Raw genomic sequence first — 4,667 nt, 5'->3', positions numbered from 1 at the left:
TGAAATAATTAACATATTTGATGATATATTAGAGAAAACTAACAAAATTTTCTCCTATTCAAATTAATGTAGTATTCCAGTTTCACAATTTCTAAAAACTGATAGAAAGTTTTCAACACATAATATGAAAGTAGAAAGTTTTTCTTTTTTCATGTTTAAAAATAATGAATTATTTCTTAAAATAATATGAAAGTACATTCCTGATCTAGTATACTTAATTAAACTGTTTAATTTAATACAAAGAAAATAACCTTTCTTTGAGAGTCTAAACAAAAAAATAAAACTAAAAACTAGACCAAAATTTTCGTTCAAAATGAAAAAGAAACAACAGCTGGAATTGAAAATTGGTGGAGACATTCTTTAAAATGCAAATTTCAAAATGAAAAAGTACAAGTCAAAGACTTTACTGGGCTAAAGTCTTGTACACTTCTCCTAATTCTCACACTCTCACTCTTTGGCTTTCTCACTATTTCTCTTGATCTCTCTCTCAGTTTCTTTCTCATTGATACTCGAACATTCCTCCTTATTGGGCTACTGATTTTGATATCTCTCCTCAACGCATTTGCTGTAAAAAGGTAAATTTCTCTCTTCCTTGCTCAATATTCAGTTTCCCCCAAATTTTACTAACCCAATTTTGTGTTCCCAACATTCAATTTTTGGGTAAATTGCTCTTCTTCTCCATCATTTGTCTAGTTTCCCTAAAGTTTCCTACCCTAGTTATGCTTGCTATAGCATTTTTTGGATAAATTTCTCTAGCATTGTTGGTTTCATTTGTGTAGTGGTGTGAAGAAAGAGAAGAGGGAGTGGTGTTGGTGTTGTGTATCGACAAGGGGAAAGAGGTTGAGAGTTGTGGGAAAGAGTCTTGATCAAGTAAAAAATCTAAAGAAGAGGAACAAATCAGACAAAATTGTTTAGCTGTTCTGCCTCACTGTTGTTCTTTACCCTCTTTTAACCAATTATTTATGTCTCGATTTTATGTCTCAGCACTCTTGCTTTGTTCGTTCCTTGCGTTCTGGTTTGCTTTTTATGTCCTCGAATAGTTCTGATCTTATTTTTACTGCTCTCTTAGTTAAATGATATATTCCCTTGGCTGCTTTTTGTTGTTTGGTGGGATATGTAATTAACCTTGTCTTAAGTACTCTTTTTCTCTTTCCCCCTCCTTCTTGAGTGATCTGGGTTGTACTTACTTTCTTTTGTTGTTAAGTTGGTTCTGAGGCTTTGTGCATATTGTTTATGCCTTGATTTTACGTATCAACACTCTTGCTTTGTTTGTTCCTTGTTCTTTGTTATGCTTTTATGCCCTTAGATAACTCTGGTCTTTGAGTGTATTCTCTGGTAGGGCTTGTTTTTGCCTGTGTCTATTGTTGTTTAGTTGCTTTCTATTATTTTGGACTTAGAGCTTCAGTTGTTTCTTGTTTTGTTTAGCTTTTTTGGTAAGGCCATTAGGTGATGTTTGGCAGTCTGCATTTCTTTCATATTTTGGTGTCTTAATTTGCACAACCAAATTGACCAAGCTTCATTGCCTAAACCTAATGGTTTGTTTGTCAAGACTTCAAACTCTTTCCTAATGTTTTCCTATTGGAAGTGCTCTATCTTTGTGTAAATGTGCACACTCACAAATCGACTCCCATTCCCTTTGTTAACATTTATTCTTTTTTTTTTTCTAGAAACGTAGACAGGTTGCACAGCATCATTGCATCTATACTTTGCCTAAAAAGCTGTATGTTAGCTATGGATATAGTCCTGCAAGTTGAGATACTGTAGGCTTGAGTTTTTTCTGCTAATTTATAAATTCATTCTGGAACACAACCTCTAAATCATGCATGAGTATTAAACTTGGCTAGGAAGTATCAGTTCTCTAGCTCATTTTGCCTTGCTTGATTGGTACTTTGTGAGCAAATCTCATGGCCTAATGGTTTTGTGAATTGAATTTGTTTTTGCTTCTTCCCACCTGAAATACTGAAGTGGATTTCTGCTATGTATCTTAGGAAGTTAGTTGTGATGATTGTCAAATGCCGATTGCATGGAGATGATTGTATTTCTCCTCCTTTTTGGTCTTATTCTGGCAGAGGTATTGATGACTGACATAATTAATTATGGACTTGTTCTTTGCTGCTACATAGTTCAGTTACTGTTACTTTAGACTTTCTTAGTATCCTGCTTCCAAATATCATCCTTTTAACATTAGTTCAACTTTTTGTATGTGGATTCCGTACAATTCAACTTTGGTTACTCAAGTATGGTGAAGTAGTTTATATGTAATTTGAAATGATTTTCAGAGTATTCTACCTAAGGGCATGGAATAGGATATGATGAAGAGGACAAGGTGCTTGTTTTTCTTTCTTGAAAAATAAATGTACCTAATGAATCAATAGCCTATTTGATGCCACTGACTATGAGGTAATCTTTTTCTCAACAAACATATTATTTTTCATAGTTATGTTCATCTTATTATTTACTTGAATTGACTGACAAGTATTTACTTTGTTAGATTTTAAGCAATGCTGAATTCTTAAATCCAGGAGGGAGTGTTAAAGATAGAGTGGTAGCAAAGATTATCGAAGAGGTGACTTAGTTATTTTTCTTAAATTTGCTGCTTTTAAACTTCTTTGATTTGACTTTGAAAGTTATGAACTTTGGATCCTTCATTACAGAAATTTGTGCTCTCTAAGTTTAGGATATTAGGATATGTTGTTTTGAAATATTGAACTGATTTGAGTTTTTGTATGATATGATGGTGTTATTGAGGTAATGTGTTCAAGCTCAAGCTAGGGTAGTGATGAATTTTCTGACCTTGGATGGTAGCGACTGAGTCTTGCAATTTATGGTATTTACTGCTTTAACAAGCATTTACACGGCAATGCCAATGCTTTTTAGTAGCTTACAGTTGTTATTGTGAGTGGAGTAATTTGAGCATATGGATTTTGATAATGTTAATATTGTTTATGCAGTACCACTCCATGGAGAGCCACCTGATACTCTATCCTCTAGTGGCTCAGAGAAATGGGTTGTAAAGATTGAGCAATCCATAGACATCTTTCTCACTGTACGCATTGCATCAATTTCTCTTATATAAATGAGGTACACATTGCCTCAGTTTCTCCTATACGAATGGCCAGATCTTTATTGCTCATACTTGACACCTTGTATCATAATCGACATTACTTTGGTTATCATACTTGACATCTTGTATCCTCTGTAGTGCATTAGTTTGGATTGTTTTGGTTTAGTTCAGTTTAGTTTATTTGAATGTTTTAGCTAAGCAAGTGAATCCAAATTGTTTTTCCTTTAGTGTTGTGCTTGTCGCCTTATCAACTGGTTATATTGTTCATAGCAGTACTTGTTATAGCAGTGGTTGTTGCCTTATCAACTTGTTATCTTATTCCTTTAAGGGTGAAGTTTAATAATAGTACTTATTTCTTGAGCAAATTTTGTGCATTAGTTTGTGGCTAATTTTGATTTGATTTTGACTTTTTTTGGGGCAAATTTTGAATGTAGAGTTTTAATTATTAAGGTTCTTATTGGATTGCATATTTTAGCTAAGCAACCTAAGTGTTGTTACTTCTCCTTCAGTGTTTTAATCCTCCCCTTATCTACTTGTTTTACTAGTTTATTACAGATAAATGTTGTTTAAACAAAATTTTGGGAGCTGTCTATAACTAAGACTGAAGGACATTGAAGACAAAGTTGCAATTTGCTCATGCAATGGTTCGTTTAGATATTCTTTGGTTTCTTGAACTTAATTCCTTTTGTAAACTTACTTTATGAATATGTGATATTTGGCCATGTGTTACTTTTGTAGACCTTTGTTGGCTAATGTGCAACTCAATATGACATTTGAGTACTTAATATGCTATATTGGCATGTAGCTTAATGCAGCAACTATTTTTGGTCATCAGTTGTCCAGGCTACTTCTTTTCTATTTATTTTAGATAAGTAATTTACCATGCTAAATTGTGAGTTTATTGAAATGGAATTGACAACGCTAAAGATCACTAATGACAAAAAAGAGTCGTCATAGAACATGAATCAAAAACTCTTCGTGACAATAGATTTTGTCACTAACTCTAAACTTCAATTGTGACAACAAATGTTGTCAGTAAGTAGATCATATAAGTGACAACTTCCGACACTTTTCAGTGACGACTTTGACCAATACATCTCTGACAACACGCTAAGTTGTCAATAAAACTCTTTCATATTGTTGTTACTAATAACAACCATTCACTGACGACTTTTTGTGTTGTCACTGTGTACTTTTACCGACGGGGATATAATGACGATTCAAAAATCGTCAATAAAAGTCATTAGTGACGACATTTCTATGTCCTGTGATGACATGCTGTTGTCACTGATAATCAATTTTCTTATACTGCAAGTGGCATAAATTGGATCTTCCAGATTTATTAGTTCCACTTTCTTCATTGAAAAGCCTTTGTAGTAGGGTTTAAGATGATGGTCATTGACCACAAATTCTTATCTGTCTGCTTGCTCTAAATTCTACTGCACCATACGGAAAAATATTAGTAATAACAAATGGACCAATTCAACAAGAGCGCAACTTACCTGGAAAAAACTTTAATTGAGATTGATAGAAAAGAATTTTTACCCAATTACAAATGATTTTCTAGTAACCTGTTGGTCATGGAAAACTCTAGTCTTCTTCT

The 4,667-nt window shown here is 33.4% G+C and overlaps 1 long non-coding RNA gene across 2 annotated transcripts; it reads left to right on the top strand.

The window, feature by feature from the left end:
• Positions 1-450: 450 nt before the first annotated feature.
• On the top strand, positions 451-3,895 carry LOC113754232. 2 transcript variants are annotated; one of them, XR_003465155.1, is made up of 7 exons: positions 451-575; positions 1,989-2,071; positions 2,280-2,400; positions 2,492-2,566; positions 2,749-2,827; positions 2,952-3,081; positions 3,610-3,895. It is a non-coding gene; the product is annotated as an uncharacterized LOC113754232 (long non-coding RNA). The 2 variants fall into 2 exon arrangements; XR_003465154.1 differs by lacking the exon at positions 1,989-2,071.
• The last annotated feature ends 772 nt before the right edge of the window (positions 3,896-4,667 follow it).

Source organism: Coffea eugenioides, chromosome 11 (assembly GCF_003713205.1).
Source record: "Coffea eugenioides isolate CCC68of chromosome 11, Ceug_1.0, whole genome shotgun sequence".
Lineage (NCBI taxonomy): Eukaryota > Viridiplantae > Streptophyta > Magnoliopsida > Gentianales > Rubiaceae > Coffea > Coffea eugenioides.
This window is presented reverse-complemented; position numbering and strand designations above follow the sequence as displayed.